Source organism: Panthera leo, chromosome F3 (assembly GCF_018350215.1).
Source record: "Panthera leo isolate Ple1 chromosome F3, P.leo_Ple1_pat1.1, whole genome shotgun sequence".
NCBI classification, from domain to species: Eukaryota; Metazoa; Chordata; class Mammalia; order Carnivora; family Felidae; genus Panthera; species Panthera leo.
Genome location: NC_056696.1, coordinates 60,307,414 through 60,327,927, shown reverse-complemented (window position 1 = coordinate 60,327,927; position 20,514 = coordinate 60,307,414). Strand labels below are relative to the sequence as shown.

Sequence of the window (20,514 nt, the reverse complement as noted above, 5' to 3'; positions counted from 1 at the left end):
GATCACTGTGTCATAGATGCACAGCTCTCCTTTCAGTGCCTACGACATGTCACACCCTTTCCTGCCCCAGGGCCTTTAGACATGCTATCCCTGCTACTTGGAATGCTCTGGTATTCTACCAACTCTACCAGGCAACTCCAACCAATACTTCAGGACCCAGTATAAATGTCACCTCCTCGGAAAAGCCCTTCCTAAAACTCCAATTTAAATTAGATCTTCCCACTATATTCTCTTATAAAGCCCTGGTATTTCTCACCAAATCTCACCAAAATTTTATATTTATCCCATTATGTATGTGATGTTTGCATCTCTAAGACTTTAACTAGCATGAGTGCAGGCATTTTGTGTATCACTTTTACTTTGTCTTTCATTTAAGAAAGAGACCTGGTAAATAAATAGGTCTCTACATCCATAAAGGAAATTCATGCTGACCTCAGAAGTTAGTAAACTTTCTCTTTCATTCAAAAAAATATGCGTGGGATTTCCAAGGACACCAAGCATTTGAGAAAATTCAACATCACTAAAGAATCTAGATGAACAAATAAAAACACTCACTCCAGAGAAAACAAAACAGAAAAGACTTTTTAAATGATTCTAGGGGCACCTGGTGGCTCAGTCAGTTAAGCATCTGACTCTTGGTTTTGGTTCAGGTCATGATCTCATAGTTCATGGGTTCGAGCCCAATGTGGAACCCAAGCAGAGCCTGCTTGGGATTCTCTCTCCCTCTCTCTCTGCCCCTCCCCTGCTTGTGCACTCTCTCTCTCACACACAAAATAAATAAACTTAAAAAATAAATTAAAACAACGATTCTGATTCCTCTGCTCAGAAAGATTCAGGGAGATAGTACATCCATAAAACAAAAAGAGTTGCTGTAAAAAGAAAACATTCAGCGAGCAGGAAAGAGATACTGGAAATTACAAACATAGTGGCTGAATGGAAAAGGTCAATGGAGCAAGTGAAGAGCAAATTCAAAAAGACTTTCAGACCATGGATCATTAAGACAAAGACATAGAAAATTTCAGACAAAAAGTGAAGAGACTTAGAGGGTCAACCCAATAAGTGGACCATCAATTTAATGCATTCCAGAAAATGTGAACAGAGAAGATGGAAGGGAGAAAATGATAAAAGAAAGAAAGAAAGAAGGACAAGTGCCTGGAGCTTACAAAAAATACACACTAGGTCCACCACCCAAGTATATCCAAGTAAAAGTTTAGAAATGCCAACTGTCAATACTTGAAGATGTAGGAAAAAATAAAAGTGGTTATCTGTAAAGCAACATGTATCAGACTGCCATCACTAAAACTGAATGCTAAGTGTCGGAAATTTGACATCCACTGCACCTTTGTTAGTGTTTATTTATTTGAGAGAGAGTTAGATAGTGGGGGAGGGGCAGAGAGAGGGAGAGAGAGAATCCCAAGCAGGCTCCACAATGTCATGGCAGAGCCCAATGTGGGGCTTGAACTCACCAATTGTGAGATCGTGACCTGAGCCGAAACCAAGAGTCAGATACTTAAGCCACCCAGTGCCTCTGCACCTCTTCATAATGATCATTTGAAAGCATACTCCAGCCAAGTGAAACAGATATCTGAGCGACAGGAGAGCACAGGATCTGGAAAGAGTAAAAGTAACCCAGCAATGAAGTGAATTGAAACCCGTCAGTGACAGTTCCCCAGGGGACCTAGAAAATAACCAAGCATATTAGGAAAGGACACAGAGCCCTCTGAGAAGGATATCTTTAAGAGTCAAGGGCCCTCCCTCAAAATTCACAGCTCCAAAGGTAGTCGCTATCGATACTTAATAGAATAAGTGCTCACAGAATCATTGGCCTTTATTTAATGCAGAAAGGGAGCTGAGAAATTCTTTCACAGAAACAATACTGGATTTTGGAGTCAGGCCACCTGGGTTCAAGCCTTGCCTCTGTTACTCACAACCTTGAGAAATTGCTTAGTCTTGCTGAATCTCAGCCCCTTGTGTCTAAAATTGCAATGATGATTGGCCTTCGCTTATGGTTATTTTGGAGCTGGATCGTGGTGATGTACATACGGTGCTTAGAATGCTATGCTCAGCACTTAGTACATGCTCAATAAAACGGTAGCCACCATTGTTCTACGGAGACCAATCCTGAGGTGCAGAGAAACTAAGTGGTGTGTGGAAACAAGAACATGAACTCAGATACAGTTCCTTCTCCAGGAGGCCACATTGCATTTCATGGTTCCTTTATGACTCAGGAAACCTAGAACAACGTTGGCTGGCTTCCTGGATGTCCTCACCTAGGCTGGGGATGTTCATAACTTTCATGTTCAGTTATGTCTCAGCTCAGGTCCAGTGCTGAAGAAGAATTCAAATTAAATTAAAAATTGTTTAAATCAAGGCAATTTCCCATAACAGGTAATTGGGATGAGAAGCTGGATGATCTAAAAAGAATAGCGTTGTCTATGAATGAAAAGGAAATGTAGTTAGGAATACCAGGAAAAATAAAATTAGCAAAGAGTTGTATTAAAAAGTCACAGTCAAAATACACAAAAGTAAAAATGTATCATGATTCTGAACATGAATAGAATGTATGAAAACAGAATCCATCTGGCATTGATTCTGGAAGCATTCTCCTTTGACCGGAAAGTCTTAACAACGTAGTATGAAAAAAGATAAACCGAGGCACATTCAATTTTTGAAGAGTTTATTTGAGCAAACATTGGTTGGAATCCACCAGAACCAAGCCAAAAGTGGTTAGGGGCACCTGGCGGACAGGAACTTAGGGAGAGACTTTTATAGAACAGACATAAAAGCAAAGCGAGGAAATTATTTCATTGTCTAAATCTCAAGCTGTTGCCTTATTTAGGAAAGCCTAGTTGGCCGTTGTGATTGGTTACTATTAAGTTTTGCTTTCTTGGATACAAGTACATTTATAGGAATTGACTCTGGCTTAGGTAAGCTACCAGAACATTAGAGTCACCTCAGCCTAATGGCCTCCGTGTTTAATTACTTCAACAATAGAATTACATCTTTTCTATGGGTCTAATCACACTGCTTATTCTGAGGAAAATAAGTAAATAATCATAACATAAATACCCATTGATTTTTAATCTGTAAAAATCAGCATATAAGCCAAACACAGAGGATCTAATGGTAGTTACAAAACAGAGTGTAAATATTTTTTTCAATTTATTTCAGAGAGAGAGCACCCAAGTGGGGGAGAGGGGCAGAGGGAGAAAGAGGGAGAATGGTAAGCAGGCTTCATACTTAGCGTGGAACCCAACTTGGGGCTCAATCCCATGACCCTGGGATCATGACCTGAACCAAAATCAGGAGTCAAACTCAACTGGCTCAACCAGCTGAGCCACCCAGGCACCCCCAGAGTGTGACTATTTTACACAAGCAATGGAAAAGTAGGAGAGCAGCTGGTAGAAATCAGAACACAGAGGAAGGTAAAGTCCTTATTTTGCAGTGCAAAAATCAGAAAAGTACTGTCTAGAGTTGAGATATTGAGAAACATAATCTTTTAAAAATATAAATTTAAATATGTTATTTAAAATTACACAGGTGAAGAACAAAAACTAGCAAAATTAGAAGGAGGATTACAGCAAATGAGTTATATCTTTCTTCTTTCATGGTAAGAAATCAATCAACACTGTTTAAAAATGAAAAACCAAGAGAAAGGCATAAAAGCATTTAGATGGTTAAAGGTTGGAAATAGGCACCAGAAGAACTAGAAACTGAAATAATGAAACAGAGGCACAGGCGAGGGAAGGGGAAGGAACATTTCTACTTTGCATTTTCTATTGTCCTTGATTGCCTGCGTATTTCTTATTCTGTGCATCTATTACTTTAATTAATTAGGGAGCGAAGAACATGGAAAGCTAAATAAATAGAACCTCTGGGAGAAAGGAGTCAACCACAGAGCTCTGAGGGGTTGAACTGCGTAGTCTTACGAAGAATGAGTGACCTCAGGACTGTTTCCAGAGTTCAGCCAACGTGAGCACGGCTCAGGTGTGCCCTTCTTACGTCTGAAATACAAATGGCCTGCAAATCTGAGCTGATGGCTGGCATTACAGGAGATCAAGGCCTGAAGAGTTTCGTTGGCCACAGCTAAGAAGGGACCCATCGCTTCAAGAGGCCATAAGCCAGAGATTCTAACGCAGTGGTGGGCTGGGTGTAGGTCATGACTTGGTGGTCAACACTGTAGGCCCTGGGACAAACAGCTTTATCTGGACTGTCACTTACTAGCTGTGTGACTTCAGACAAATGATGGAAATAATTATACCCATTCCCTCGGGTTTTGTGGGGCTTAAGTGGGCTCATTTGTGTGGAGATGAGTGTTAGCTGTCGTTATTATAAACTCCGGCCTCAAGGAAAACCTAATGTCAGTAACGAATGTTTTGGAGATTCCACTAGGTGATGATCCTCTCTAGCTCTTCCCTTCCCTAGTAGAGACACCTTGATTTTAGCCTGGGGGAAGAGAATGCCGGTTTGGGGAACAAGAAATATCAATACTAATACTACTAATAAGTTAACAATTATCGAGCTGTGTGTTTGCCAGATGCCAGGAACTGTGCCTAGTACTTTACATACGTCTTCTCAGCCCACCTTCACCGTCAGGTGAGACCGACTTTATTATCTCCAGTTTTTTAATAGTGGTAAAGCCCACGTAACAAAACTTACCACATTAATTATTTTTAAGTACGCAGTCCAGTAGTGTTGAGTACTGTGGAAAACAAGATGGCGGGTCCAAAATGGAGCTGCCTGTGCTAAACCCCACCTCATCAAACACCGTCAACTCAATTACAGTTTCCACTCTATCAGAGATGGAACTGTAAACGAGCCAATCAGGAACCTCCTAAGCAGCATTCGGTAGGAGATCTGCCTTATAAAATCCCCACCATCCCCTAAATGGAAAGTAACCATCTACTAACCTGGTATAAGTTGCTTGTTCCTGCTCCTTTCTGCCTATAAAAGTCTTTCATTTGTACAGCAACTTGTACCCCTTTTCTTTCTTTCTTTCTTTTTAAGTTTATTCATTTATTTTGAGAGAGAGACGGAGAGAAACAATCCTGAGCAGGTTCATCACTGGCAGCTAGAAGGGCAGGGCTCCATCTCACAAACCGCGAGGTTACGGCCTGAGCAGAAATCAAGAGTCGGGCTCTCAGCGGACTGAGCCACCCAGACGCCCAGGAGCCCCTTTCTATCTGCTGGATTGGGTGCCACCCGATTCACGAATCACTGAAACAATAAGACCTTTAAAATTTTCTCGGTTATATGTCCACATTGTACATACACACTGTTGTGCAACCCACTCTCCAGAACTGTCTTCACCTTGCAAAACTGAAACCCATTAAACAGCACTCCTTTATGGTCTCCATTTTGCGGAAAAGGAAACTCAATGTTAAACCATGTGTAAATGCTGTTATTCAATCATTTCTAACTTTTGAACAAATGGCAGTTTGGAATAATTCCATTTAAGAACCCAAGCCAGTTACTAGAAGGGCCAGGTTTCAAGCCTGACTGCAAAGCCCCGACGTAGACCCGGCTGGTGAGACCACCCCTGCGGGAACGCCTGACCACGGACGGCACCCAGGATGTGGGACTAAGCCACGCGGGCAAAGAGAACCTACAGGAAGAAGCACATAGAAAGTGACTTGGACTTTTTCACGTCATTAGAAAGAGGCATTAAAATTGTTCTAAATTATTCTAGGGCAGAGCTATAGGGTGGATCCAGGTGTGGAGTACCTGACACTGATTCGATTGCCCGGGGGAGGGATCTTTTTTTTTTTTTTTTTTTTTTTTAATAATAAGTGGGGCGCCTGAGTGGCTCAGTCAGTTAAGTGTCCAACTCTTGATCTTGGCTCAGGTCATGAACTCATGGTTTGTGAGTTCAAGCCCCACGTCGGGCTCTGGGCTGACAGCATGGAGCCTACTTGGGATTCTCTCTCTCCCTCCCTCTCTCTCTCCCTCTCTCTCTCTCTCTCTCCCCTTCCCCCACTCGCTCTCTTTCAAAAAAAATAATAAAAAAACATTTTTAAAATTCTTTAAAAACATAATAAAATGCACAAATAGAGTATTTTCTATTCCCTCTCTTCTTTGGACTCTTTGTGCGACTTTACAGATCCTTAGTCGTCAAGGGCGCCCTTCTCAGAAACTGTGAGGCTGCCGTCAGCCTTGCAGGGGGATCTTCATGAGCATGAAATGCATCAGGAGGCAGGAGAGTTGGGGAATGAGCTGCACCCCAGAGCAGGGTTGCAGAGGTCATTCGTGCATTGCCCTGAGGCAGAGACAGGGGTGAAGTCACTGCACCCCATGGCCACTGTCCTCCCATGGCTCAGACAGTGGCCTCGGCGGGCACTCTATAGTTTTAATATTCATGCACACCTCCCCTTGAAGGGTCCACACCCTCTGGAAAGTCTCTTTACCCACTAGCGTGTTCAATCAGTGGTTTTCCCCTCAACCCCTCCTTATCTCTGTCATCACCTCTCAGCATATATCTGCTCCCTGAACACTTCAGCACAGACTCAGGCTTCCTCTTCTTATTACTTTCAGAAAATTCTGTAGGTGGAAAGAAATTTAATCGGTGATAATAAGGCTTTCTATTTTTAGAGCTCCTGCCTTCTGAGCAACCCAGAGAATGCCACAGTTATAACAGAATCAGTTAAAGGGTTGAAAGGGTCTTCCAAAGGTCTTCTAGGGAAGTCCCCTGCCGAGAGGCAAGAGTTCCCTGAAAGCCATCTTGGGACAGGTGCTAGCCTCCTTTAGTCTGACCCTGGGCTCAAACTCAGCTCCATATCTGGGAGTCTCAGTCTCCAGAACCTACCCCCACCCCCAGCCAGAACTCTTCTTTCTATCCCCTGCCCTGGTTCCTCTCTCACTGAAAGGGTTGCAAAAGACTCCAAATGTTCTCCCAGCCCTTAGTGTTTCATCCAGTCAATGCCTACACCACCAATACAGTGATCTTTCTAAACCACAGCTCTGATCATACTTGCATTGCTAGGCCAGACAATGCAGTGTTATGGGAAGACAGTGGGGATGGGGATTAGGGAGAATGTCACAAGCTGGGACTCAGAAGATCATAGGAGGTCACCAAAAAGAGTGAGGAGAAGGAGACGTGTCAGCAGAAGGGCACGGCCACTGCAGAGTCTGGGAGTCAGAAGTGCATGGATGTCGGAGGCACAGCAAGTAAGGCAGAGTTGGGGTGGGGGAGCGGAGAGGGGCCGCCAGATTGGGAGCCAGGACTTTTTCCCCAACAGCAGTGGGTTGCTGGGTGGCAGGAGTCATGGCGGAGGCCTTGGGCAGAGTTAAGTTGAAAGGGCTTGATCCCAAGGAGAGAGGAGGATACAAGTACCAGGGATGATGGCGCTAAGGAGATCACAAGACATGGTGCCATCTCACCCCATTACCAGGGCTCCAAATTCCTCAAACCATCCACCCCGGCCCCCACCGCCCACACATGGATCTGCACAAGTCTTCCCTTCTGGAGTGCAAATAATCCTGGTTACCTGTTGTCATTTCTAAGCCCCGGGATAGCCCGGGGTGGGGGTGGGGGGCAGTGGGGGGTCTTGGATTTGGAGTCAAAGCCTGGTTTCAAATCTACCACCCAAGAGTTTGCCCTCACCACCGAGATTCACCTTCTTCAGCGCAAAATTACAACACAAACAGCTCCTTCCCGGAATGGATGGGAAATAATGTATGTGGCTTAGGACACATGGACAGGGCTCAGTCTGTGCAATTTTACCATAAATCGTGTTGCTTTCTCTGGGATTCTGTCCATATTCCCCCGAGAGCGTCCAGGAGTTCTGTGTCCCCAAACTTTAGGCAGGTGTGCGCAAGCTCCAGCTAATAGCACCCCCAGGTTACCAAGGGGTTTTCCTGGGTTCTCTGGCCTGACTTGGATGAGGCTGGCACTCTCAGAGTGGGTTAATGGGGACTGTGTGTGTGTGTGTGTGTGTGTGTGTGTGTGTGTGTGTACAGGTACACCTGCGTATCCCATTTCTGCAGGGGGTAAAGCTGGGGAGAGAGAGGCATCAAAAGGGCAAATGAATGTCGGATGTGGAGCCAAGCCCAGCAAGAATGGGGTTAAAGTAGATGAGCAGCAGGAGGTCTAAGGGGAGGGGCCAGGGTCCCCCTTGCTCAGTCCTGACAGCCAGCGGGTGCCATGGAGAGTGGGCACGGCAGATTGCCCACAGCTTCTCGCACGCTCCCACTAGGGCCAGGATCCAGGATGGAGTCCTTGCCCCGGTGCGTTACCTCTGAGCTGGAGAACTTCTGCAGGGCTCAGGGCTGGGGGCTAGATGGAAGGGAGTGGGTAAGTCCACTAGCTTTCAGGGACCCACCAACACTTCCCAGAGCTTCTTCGGAGGACAGGCTCTGTGACCCCATGCTTTTCCGTGACATCACTGTCAGTGACCTTTGGGGGCCAGTAGGGTGGAGTCCGAGGGGACGGGTACAGGCCATGATTCTCTGGTGGTCACAAAGGTTGGGATTGTCAGCCGCCCAGAGCTGGAGGGCAGCCTCAATGGGCACAATGTTTCTTGCTGGACTGGGAATGGCTTCCCTGCCCCGGGATATTGCAGAAATAGTGGACCTGTTGTCTTCACTCCTTCTTTATATTAAAAAGCACATTGTTGAGCACAGAGGCTGTGTGTGTGTGTGTGTGTGTGTGTGTGTGTGTGTGTGTGTGTGCACGCACACACACACACAAGTGTAAAGAGTCGCGGAAAATGGCATTTTGCTTTTAGAACAAATGATGATGATGTGAAGTGGAAAACTTGCAACCCAGCCAGCAGAGAGAACTGTGTTTGTGCTTTTCAGAAGCCTTGGGAAGAAGAGGAGGAAAGAGGAGGGGGAGGCGGGGGTAAGACTTCCGCTGATGTTTCAAGAACACCAAACAGCGCTGGGACAGATCAATATGCCCGATGAGTCCAAAGCTGATTACAGCAAACACAGCCAACTGCCCTGTGTTCACTTAAAGTAATAGCCTTAAACACTCGACGGAAATAACTCAATTACCTTATTGATTTGGGATTTCAGCCACCTCCCCCCCCCCCCCGACATACAACACACACGAACCCTACTACAGACCCATACATAGCATTTTTTGTTGGCTTTGCCTCTTTTTAAAGAAAACTAATGTCATTGGCATGACCTGCACCACCAGCTTGGGAAATAAAGCCACCCCTGGTTTTTTATGTGCGCGTTACTCACCCAGGTGCCCCCCTGCCCAGATTGAAGGATCGCATAACATCTCTCCCGGGACCTCCTCCCCGCAAAACTGAAGAGCCCCAGGTGCTCGCTCAGCCCAAACTGGTTAGTGTAAAGAAATAATTGAGAAACCCGATCAGCTCACCAGCAGCCCCCTCCCCCATTTCCCACTGCTATTGCTTCCACCCAGGCCACATGGTGCGGCTGCTGAAGTCACGCACCCCCCGCGCTCCCATGTCACCACTGCTGTGCGGCGCCTGGCTGACCCAGACCCCACACAGCCAGCAGAGTCTCCTGAGGGCGGACAAACCCGTACGCACCCACTCGTCCCCAAGCCGTGTCCTCCAAAGCAGGACGGGGCAAGAGGCTTCAGGAAAGCCAGGAGCATCGCTACGTGAAGACTTTCCCCTGGAGACCCCTGATGCTGTGTCCTGAGAACAGACCCGGCCAGGGACATCAAAGCCATCACAGGCAACTTAAACCGTCGACTCGCAACAGGTCAGCTGGAAAGAACCTCAGACATCATCCAACCAGCCCTCTGTCCTGGAGAACGAGGCCTGGAAAGATGAGGTGGCTTTCTAGCGTCCCATCTCCAGCACAGGGAATGCGCTTTTGTGGGGGGTGGAGGGGAAGTGAGGTTCGATTGCTGGAAGGCCTCGGAAGGCATATAATTGCACCCTTAGCTACCTGAGTGAGGACAGGACAAAGTCACGCCTGTGCCAATGCCTGGCCTGCTCAGCCACGGAGCTCAGCCATGGACAAGTCCCTGGTGGGCCTCTTCCCACCTCCTGGGAAGCCCCTTCGTCCCGGGTAACCCCTAGACTCTGTCTGCTTATCAGCCTTCCCTCACCCTGTGTTCCTGGATTTTCAAGCTCCTCCTGTCAGCTGGCTCCTTCCCACTCATTCAAACCTTTCTAAGATTAAAAAAAAAAAAAAAAAAAAAAGTCCCTTTTCCAACATTTTTCACTCCGCCCTCCTCACATCTCTGCCAGTCCCTTCTCTCCCGCTCTGTCCTTCATTTCTCTTCCCTCGGAAAAAGTTTACATGGACACCTCCCGTCCCCACGCACACACTCACGTCCATCTTCCTGGCATGTGTGTCGTGGGAGAAAGGTGACAGATTCCAGAGCGTCCTCAGAGGCCCCGTGGCCGCGTGTGGAAACGTCTGGTGCTCGCTAAGCACTGGGAAGGTGGGGGTGGGCACAGGAAGGAGGGCAAAACCAGGCTGCTGTCCCCAGAAATGCCCATGGCCCTGCGGCTCTGCGGGGGCCGGGTGGGAGGGGTCTCCTGGAGGATACCCCACAGCCAGTTCGTTCGGTACAAGGGGGGCATCTGTTCCACTGCTTCAGGCTGAAAGGTCACCAGCACCTGCCCCTCCCTGACCCCCACTGGTCAAGCTTTCCGTGGCGGGTAGGAGTTTCTTTTTGACACAGGCCACTCGGACTTTTACACCCTTGCAGGAACTTACTTGGAAGCCCAACGGGAAACTTTCTCTCCCTGACACTGACCACGTGTTATTTACTGGGGAAGGAAAAGAAAGGGAACCAGAGTGTACCGAACACCTACTAAGTGCCAGCTGTTGTTCTAGGAGTTCGAGACACAACAGTGAGTAAGACCCATGTGTTCCCTGCCCTCGTGGGGCTTCCGTTCTAGCAGCAAAAACATACACAGGTGCACAAACATAATGATTACAGATCGTAAGAAGTGCCAGGAAGGATTGCCAGGGCGCGACACTCAGGACGGCACCAGGGACATCCCTAGGGTGGCGGGAACGTCTTAGAAGGTGACGTCGACCCTGAGACCTGAACAGTGGGGAGGCGGACAAAATTCGAGACGGAATTTAAAGCCATGCATTGTGGTGGCCATGCTATTGTCATCCGCACTTTACACATCAGGACACTGGTGCCCCGGAAGATGAGCTAATGTGCCCAGTGGCAGGCTACCGGCCGATGTGAGTGACACCAACGCATGCTTTCTGTTACCCTCCCCCCCTTGGGGTCCTCGTACCTTCTCTCCCGAATCACAGAAGGCACCTGGAAAGCAAGCTTTGGAGTCTCCGTACGCAGGTGTTACGTGACCCTGCTTCGAGATCTGTGTCCAGCCACGGTAAGGGACGTACGAGGTCCTACCACTACATGCACGAGGAAGGTCAAGGCTGCTCTCTTTTCTCTAGGTTCTTGGAAGACAAGCCAAGGTGTAACGCACCGCCCGGGCATGACATTTGAGAGAAGTGCAGAGCAGGGAAGGGGGCTGAGGTCAGCGTCCTTGCTCCCAGAGCTCTGCGGTGAGCTGGCCCCGCAAGGACAGGGTGGTCTGGCCAGGCACACAGGAGGGGCCCGGTTCACTCCAGGCACCGTGTGAGCTCAGGCCGGAAGCTGCCTCTTCCAGAAGAGACCGAGGGGCTGCAGGAGGCTGCCTGGAAAAGCTGCCAGAGCTCTCCGTGACCCCCACCACATGAGAAAGTGGAAGCATTGGTCCAGGACCCTGCGTTTGTCCACCGGTTGACATTTTCGGACCGTTTAAGTCGTGGGTCCCGAGTACTGGATGAGGCGCTGTGGGGGCATTCAAAGAGCACAGAACCATGATCTCAGTGGTACAGGACTGGCAAACCTCCTTGGGGAGAAGTTCTCAAGGTTCTGAGTCAGCTGGAGAGCACTTGTGCCCAGCCACCAGGCAGCACATTGAAAGCCACGTGACACAGGCAGGCGAGGCTGTGAGGGAGGGCTTCCTGGAGGAGGTGGGGCATATTTGTGTCAGGTCGGAAAGGTGGCGAGAGAGCCACATTGGCAGAGAGGTGGCGGGAAGGACACTTCCAGTAATGGACATGCCATTTGCCAGACCACAGAGAAAGGCCGGGTGAGGGGCAGACAGGGAGAGCGCAGGCACGGAACTAGGGACGCCAGGATCCAGCGGGTCGGGGAAGAGGGACTCACTGAAGGTTCTTGAGCAAGGCAGTCACAGGGTAAAATTCTAATAGCCATTCCTCACTTGCATGCAACACTTTGCAATATTCGGGTTCCTCCACATACACGGTTTCCCTTGATTCTCACAACCACCCCATGAGGGACGAAGTTACCGCTGCCTCTGTTGCTGAAGAAATGGGTGAGAAACGTTGGAAAGACACGCCCATCATCACACATCTGAGGGAAGGAGCCAAACCTGGAGCCCCACCCCTCGGCCTGTGTAGAGGGGGGAGCAGGGCAGCCTGGAAAGGGCACGGCTTCTGAAACCAGACAGATCTGAGTTCCAATGCTGACACTGCTGGTCACCACTAAGCTGTGTGTCCTGGGACCGACTGTCAACCTCTCTGAGCCTCAGCTTTCTTCATCTTTAAGCTAAGGGCAACACTACCTTAGAGAGACACAGGTGCGTTGGGAGGCGGAAAGTCACGACGGCCTCTGGCACAGCACGGAGGTCCTACGGGTACAAGTCGCCCTCCTCTTTCTCCGCTGCTCCCCACTCAGGTCCTGAACAAGCCAGGTCATTACCCCAGCTTCCCTCTGTCCCTCAGCGGGGCCACCGAGGCTCTGGGGACAGGTCGTTCTGGCCCCATGACCAAGCGGCACGGTTCTGCATCCCGCCTTCTACAAGGTCACAGCCGGCCCGAGACACACAGGGGCGTCACAGCAGCTGGAGGGCACTGAGACCATCAGACAAGTGGGGAGGGGGGAGGGGGAGGAGGGGGAGGGCGCCGGGGCGGGAAACGGCTGGACCACAGGTCTGAGGAACCATATAGCACACTTTCTTCCACTGTCCCTTGATACAACAGGCCCAGATTTGGTTTAATTTTTTTTTTTTTTAACAAAACAAACAGGATCTGAAATAACAGCCCACACAAACGACTTCTTAGAAACCTCACCCTTGACTTATCGTTGGGAATAAAAGCAATTTTTTATCCTGGCCAAGCTCTTTATTCTTTTTGGAACATTTTCATATACATTATTTCATTTGATCCTCAGGACGCTGAAAGGGAGACAGGCAGGCTTTACTGTTCCCTTTGAACGGATGAAAAATCCATGGCTTGGCGTGGGGGGCGGTGCGGGCAGAGCTCCCCACTCGCTGCCCGCGGCGCCCTCTCCTCACTCGCTCGGTGCGCAACTCAGACTCCACATCCACCCCTTGATAAGCCCCGCTCTGATGCCTGAAACCCTCCCCCGTCCCATTCAGCTACTGAGTCATCAGGCATGCTCGCGGGAGGCTCGTACAACTGGAGGGCATGACGGAGCAGTTTTGAAAAGAGTCAGCCGCCCTGGACACCGCGGGCAGGTGCACTACACTCCCCACCGTACCGTCGAGGGTCCCTAACCCACCACCCTGCCCAGGAGCCCCTTCCTCACTGCTCCAACCACCCCTTCCTACCCTCTGTCAACCCGGGACCCTCAGAAAAGCAGAAGACTGCTTTAGAGTCAGGTCGCCTGAGGGCCAAGCCTCTAGCTTCCGCTTGAGAATTTCAGTAAGTCCGTCGCCCCTGGAGCCCCGCTCAGCAAGCCTAAGGAGAGGCGAGGGCTGCCGACCCAGGCTGCCGATTGGCTCATACGTACACACGACCTGCTCCCCAGCGGCAGAGAGCAGCTCGGGATGAGAACAAATGAACACAACTGAACCACTGTGGGCTCTAGGCACATAGGACATCTCAGTGAATGCAACTGACAAAGTCCCCTGCCTTCGCTTGGCCTCTGTTCTAGGGAGGGGAGACGGCAAAGCAAAAATGAGTGCAGCCAACCCATAAACGAAGAGGCAGGCTAGGTGCCGTGCGCTATTTGAGAAAAGAGTATTATAGGGTAATGGGGATGGAGGTGCCGGGAAAGACAGGGAGGCGTGCAGGTTACTATTTTAAATAAGATTGCCACGAGCTTCGTTGAGAAGTTGACGTTTAAGCAAAGATCCGAAGGAAGAGGGGAGTTTGCTTACGGATATCTGGAGAAAAGGCTTTCCAAGCAGAGGGGACAGCCAGAGCAAAGGCCCTTGGGAACAGGGAGGAGGCAAATGTAGCTGAAGCAGAGGACGCAGTGGGGGAATAGTAATAGATGAAGTCAGAGAGGGAACGGGGCCAGGTTCTACAGTCACAGAGGGTTTTACAGGACATTGTAAGGATTCTAACCTTTACTCTGAATTTGGAGGCTTTTAAGCAGAGGAATGAAATGACCTAACTTTTAGCACTATCACTCCAGCCACTCTACTGGGGACAGAAGGTACGGGAGCGGGCAAGGGGGACACCTGGGACACCAGTGAGGGGGCTGCTGCAGAAATCCTGGTGAAAGGTAATGGAGTTCCAACATGGCGGCAGCAATGGAGATGGGAGGAAGAGGCCCGCACCAGCCATGTTGGAAAGGTAGAGCCGACAGGACTTCCTGATAGGTTAGGTGGAGGGTTAGGGCCGGGAGAAGAGGGGGGTGTAAGGTACTCACCAGGGCCTGGGCCTGAACAGCTAGGAGAGTGGAAATGCCATCACCTGAGGGGGCAGGACTGTGGGGAAGCAGGTGGGCATGAGGGATGCGGGGCTCGGGTTTAGATGTCCACTGGATGTCCAATGGAGGGAGACGTTGAGGTCACATGCCACTGAAGCCAGCTGCTGTGTCCTTGCTGATAACCGCCAGTCAGCATCCACTGCCCCGCCCCCAGAGCAGATGGCCCGCGAGGACGGCTTACCCGGCAGCCTCATGCTGTGGTCACTGGGCACCCAGCTTTCCAGGCCATGCCCCATGGACCAGTCTCTGTCACAAGGCAGCGCTGAAGGTTCCGAGGCTCGTGGCACAAAAAGCAGCCTCAGGGAAGCATTTTCAGACCAAAGCTGATGGCGTCCCAGAAGTCAGCACGCTGTCCTTTCTGCCCACAACAGCTTTGTCCAGTAGAACTTTCTGCAGTGATAGAAATGTTCTGTATCTTCCCTGTCCAAAGTGAGAGCCACTAGCCAGGTGTGGCTTTTGAGTACTTGAAATGTTGGGACGCCTGGGTGGCTCAGTCGGTTAAGCGTCTGACTCTTGATTTCAGCTCAGGTCACGATCTCATGGCTCATGAGTTCGAAACTGGAGTTGGGCTTTGCACTGACAGTGCGGAGCCTGCTTGGGATTCTCGGTCTTCCTCGTTCTCTGCACCCCCCCTCCCTCCCTCTCTCTCTACCTAAATAAATAAGTAAAGTCAGAACAACTGAGAAATTAACTTTTTTGTTTTAATTTTAAGTAACTTAAATCTAAATAGTCATATGTGGCTACTGACTACCATGTGGGACACCACAGCCGTAGGTGGTCCTTCCCACTCCACACCATCTAGCAAAACTGGGCTCATCCTTCAAGGCTTCATTCCAAGGTCTCCAACCTTCCTTCTGTTCATGCGAAGAGACAGACCCCTCTTCGGTTCTCCTATAGTGTTTCATACGTATTTCTCATATGTCAGTATTCAGGAATGATTTGGTTGCACGTCTACCCCCCAGTAGACTGCGGGCTTCCTGCAGGCAGGGATCTCTTTCTCGTCTCTGTAGTGCCTGGACTGGCAAAATGTCTGGCACGTAATAGGTGCTAAACAAATAACTGTTGAATGACTAGATGAGTGAACAGGTACATGCTTCACGCTTGTGCCCAATCTTTATTTCTTATTTCCACTAAGCGTAGAGGAGTGTGGGAAAGGTCAGAGATGGGAAACGAAAATCCGTTCGATTTTCTCATGAGCCCCATCTTCCTCTGACAGCAGAGTGAGGGACAGAAAGAGCAAATGAGGTCAAGACCGGGTTCAGAGCCCACGGCCCCCATCTGTTGAAGCAAACTTGAAGGCATTGACTTCAGCAGAACGTCAGGGACTTCAATATTAGACCAAGTACCTACAAGGGAATTTCTAACTTTGAAGCCAAAAGAGGGGAAAAAAGGTTTTGGTCTTTTTTTAAGTATAATTTATCATCGAATTGGCTCACATACAACACCCAGTGCTCATCCCAACAAGTGCCCTCCTCAGTGCCCATCACCCACCTTCCCCTCTCCCCCACCCCCCATCAATCCTCAGATTGTTCTCTGTATTTAAGAGAGAACAATGGTTTGCCTCCCTCCCTCTCTATTTGTAACTGTTTTTCCCCTTCCCCTCCCCCATGGTCTTCTGCTAAGTTGCTCAAGATCCACATATGAGTGAAAACATATGACACCCGTCCTTCTCTGACTGACTTATGTCACTCAGCATAATACCTTCCAGTTCCATCCACATTGCTGCAAATGGTATTATTTCATTCTTTCTCCTTGCCAAGTAGTATTCCATTGTATAGATATACAAAAAAAAGGTTTTTTTTAAACAGATAATCACGACAAAATCATTTTGAGTTGATAAGGTGCTGCATTTGATGCAGGCATTTCTGTCCATGAAAACTACATGATTTTCTGCTTTATAGTTTAGTGTCAAAAGCCATATTTGAGGTTTGTTCTTTAAATCAACTGTATCTATTGCTGAGCTCAGTGGCTCAAACTGAATCACCAGAAGTGATGAAGCCGGGCCTTGGCACGCTGGCACCTCCAGGTCTGGGTCCCGGGGGGGCTTACTAAGTGTCTTTAAAGCTAACTGCAGGCCTGGGGCACGTGGGTGGCTCAGTCGGTTAAGCATCAGACTTCGGCTCTGGTCACGATCTCACACTTCGCGAGTTCGAGCCCCACGTCAGGCTCTCTGCTGTCAGCACAAAGCCCGCTTTGGACCCTCTGTGCCCCCCCTCTCTCTGCCCCTCCCTGGCTTACTCTCTCTCAAAAATAACATTGGAAAAAAACTAACTGCAGGCCTGAGCTTTTCAGAGAGTATTATTATCATTAAAAGTTTCATCTCTCTCTGCAAATAGTGTTTGTGTATTTCTGTGTGGAAGGCATGAGGGTTGTGGAGAGCACAACATGGCCCCTGTTCGTGAGAAGCTAACACTCTAGGTAGGAATTACAAGAAAAGTGATCTTGCTTCAGGAAGAAACATGGCTTAAGGGCTTTGCTGTAACTATTAGTTTGGTAAATGCTAATTTTTCCATAGATCAGACATTGAGTGGCAAAGACCCAGTGTCTCCAGACAATCAAATTAAGCCTTGAGAGGATGAGAATGAGAAGAGGGGGAAAAGAGAGAGTTGGAAAACCCAACAATGAGATTGAGATGGAGATGGAGATGATGGAGATGATGGAGATGATGGAGATGATGGAGATGATGGAGATGATGGAGATGATGGAGATGATGGAGATGATGGAGATGACGGAGATGACAGAGATGGAGATGATGCAGATAATGCAGATGATGGAGATGATGGAGATGATGGAGATGGAGAAGATGGAGAAGATGGAGATGATGGAGATGATGGAGATGATGCAGATGATGGAGATGACGGAGATGACAGAAATGGAGATGATGCAGATGATGCAGATGATGCAGATGATGCAGATGGAGATGATGCAGATAATACAGATGATGCAGATGATGGAGATGATGGAGATGATGGAGATGACGCAGATGATGCAGATGATGGAGATGATGGAGATGGAGATGATGCATATAATGCAGATGATGCAGATGATGGAGATGATGGAGATGATGGAGATGGAGAAGATAGAGAAGGTGGAGATGATGCAGATGATGCAGATGATGCAGATGATGCAGATGATGCAGATGATGCAGATGGAGATGGAGAGAGGGAGATGGAGGGGGGAGGGAGGAGAGGGAGAGTTTGGGCCCAAGATGCCTCTGACTGTGGTTGTTTCTTCTGTTCCAAGCAGCTGGCTGGGTGTTTGGAGTTTGCGATGACTCACCATGTAGGCGGGGTGCCGAGGGACGAAAAGAGAAAGCCACAGAAGATGGGAACCCCCTTCGGGCCCCTTGGGGTGTGGCTCTGGCGTTCTGTCTCATGGCCTCACACAGCCCAGCCTTCGGCGCTCGGGAGCCATTTTATGGGGTGGTTTCAGAGCCCCCCCAAGTTCCCTGGGGGTTTCCCCCAGGACACAGGGACTTCAGTGTCCTTGGTTCAGTGTCCACACATCAAGCCTCTCTAAAAAGGGAGCAGTGTTCCCTTGGAAAAATGGGGGTGTTAGCTTGAGTCTTCCTCCCAGAAGAGGAAGGGAGGAGGGAGCAGAGAGGACTGACCTGAGCACAGACGCTCATCTGGGAGCTGAACTGCAAAGCCCGACACGGCCGGGACCGTAAGGTCTTAGCTCCACGTGCAGGCTCAGTGGGTGCCTGGGCCTCGTGGACTGAATTCTGTCTCCCTCCCTGCAAACTTAAAGTCCTGTCCCTAGTACCTCAGAATGTGACCATGGAAACAAGGCCTTTAAAGAGATGATGATGTCGGTGCCTGGGTGGCCCCGGCAGTTAAGCGTCTTACTCTCAACTTGGGCTCAGGTCACGACCTCACTGTCTGTGGGTTCAAGCCCCACATCAGGCTCTGTGCTGACAGCTCAGAGCCTGCTTGGGATTCTCTCCCTCCCTCTCTCTCTGCCCTCCCCCCCTTTGTCTCTTTTCAAAATAAATCAATAAACTTAAAAAACATTTAAAGAGACGATGATGTTAAAATTGAAATAAGAGTGTTAGGGTGACCATAATCCAATCTGCCCCACGTCCTTATAAGAAGAGGAGATTAGGACACGCAGAGAGACACCGGGGGCTGTGTGCCCAGAGGGATGGCCATGTGAAGAGACAGCAAGAGAGCAGCCACCTGCAGGCCAGCCAAGTGGAGAGTCCTCTGAGAAACCAACCCTTGTCAGCACCTTGATCTCGGGCTCCAGATTCCAGAACTGGGAGAAAATCGGCTCCTGCTGTCTGAGCCACCCAGTCTGTGGCATTTTGCCACAGAAACTCCACAGACTCATGGAGAGGGGATCGGAGTGCATCATGCGGTCTGAGGGAGGGGCCCTGGGAGCTCCTCCAAGGTGGCGCATGTCCTCCACTGGCCCTGACCCCAGACAGCCACTACGAGAAGCCGACGTCTGAGTTCTTCCCACAGGCCAGATTCTAGGCTAGGTTCCTTTCTATTCTGTTACCTCACGTAATTGTTAATACACACCTGAGGCTTAAAGCAGTGAAAGGGCTTGGTTTCCCCAAGGTCACCCGCCTGGGACCTGCCGGACCCAGTATGGAAGCCCAGGCCCTCTGATTCCAGGGGCAGCCACACCCTCAAGCTTTTATTTATGTTTTTGTTTATTTATTTTTGAGAGAGAGAGAGACAAAGCGGGAGCAGGGGAGGGGCAGAGAGAGATTGGGGGATGCAGAATCCCAAGCAGGCCCCAGGCTCCATGCTGTCAGCACGGAGCCCGACACGGGGCTTGAACTCACAAACCACGAGATCGTGACCTGAGCCAAAGTCGGATGCTTAACCAATGAAGCCATCAAGGCACCCCTCTCTGGAGACTTTAAAAGCCAGGAATGTTAGGGACTGCATGCCACTCTGTCTTTCCAAAGTCCCAGGAACACAGTCACCCCTAACAGTCCACTGGAGTTTCTGTGTACATATTGTGACACAGAGAAATCTTTATTAAGTCCTACTTCTATTTTTACTGGACGTTCTAAGCCAAACCCTCCTCTGACCACCTACGCTATTTAGTAGCTAGTTAAGAGCCACATACAACGCCAAAGATATTACTAAGGAATCATTTAAGAAAACGTTACATTGGACTCTTGCACAGTGGGATCTGACCTCCTGCACAGTCAGAAATCCACATAAAAGTTTTGATTCCCCAGAAACTTAACCACCAATAGCCTACTGTTGAGTGGAAGCCTTACCAATCATATAAACAGTCAACTAGTACATTGTCGTATGTTATACATATTATATGCTGTATTCTTAGAAGACAGAAAAAAGAAAATATAATTAAGAAAATCATAATAAAAAGTACATTCACAGCACTGTGTTGTATTTACAAGACAAATCCACATACTACGTGGACCCGCGCAGTTCAAAGCCATGTCGCTCAACGGAAAACTGGATTTTAGCCTCCTTTTCGGGATATTAGCCTCCTTTTTTCTCCTTGGCTAAGTTTGCCAAGCCCAATGCTGTCTGGAGCTGCTTGTTGATATCTATTTTTAATGGGATATATTTATAATTGGATGTATTTATAACCTCTTCCTCATGGACACTTGCCTTCTTTCTGGAATCACAGAGGCATTTTAATGAATTGGCTATGATGGAGGAGAAGTGACTAGAAACAGGTTGTCTGTGGAGCTGGAGAGTCCTGCCTACTCCTGTACCAGGCGCCTGATGCACCTTGTGAAGAAAGGTCTTCACCACTGCCATCTGGTTCCTACTTCCACACGAGATAGAGATAGATCACTCCCGGAAGAGACTGAGGACAGGACATCGGTTCCAAGGTTTAGCCAGCCAGTGCTGAAAGAAGCCTTCAGT

General features: G+C 49.0%; 1 long non-coding RNA gene across 1 annotated transcript; it reads right to left on the bottom strand.

Moving 5' to 3' along the window:
• Positions 1-5,002: 5,002 nt before the first annotated feature.
• Positions 5,003-8,351, bottom strand: LOC122211778. Its single transcript, XR_006198829.1, has 3 exons — positions 8,233-8,351; positions 6,463-6,537; positions 5,003-5,605 (listed from the first exon to the last, which is right to left on the bottom strand). It is a non-coding gene; the product is annotated as an uncharacterized LOC122211778 (long non-coding RNA).
• Positions 8,352-20,514: the final 12,163 nt, after the last annotated feature.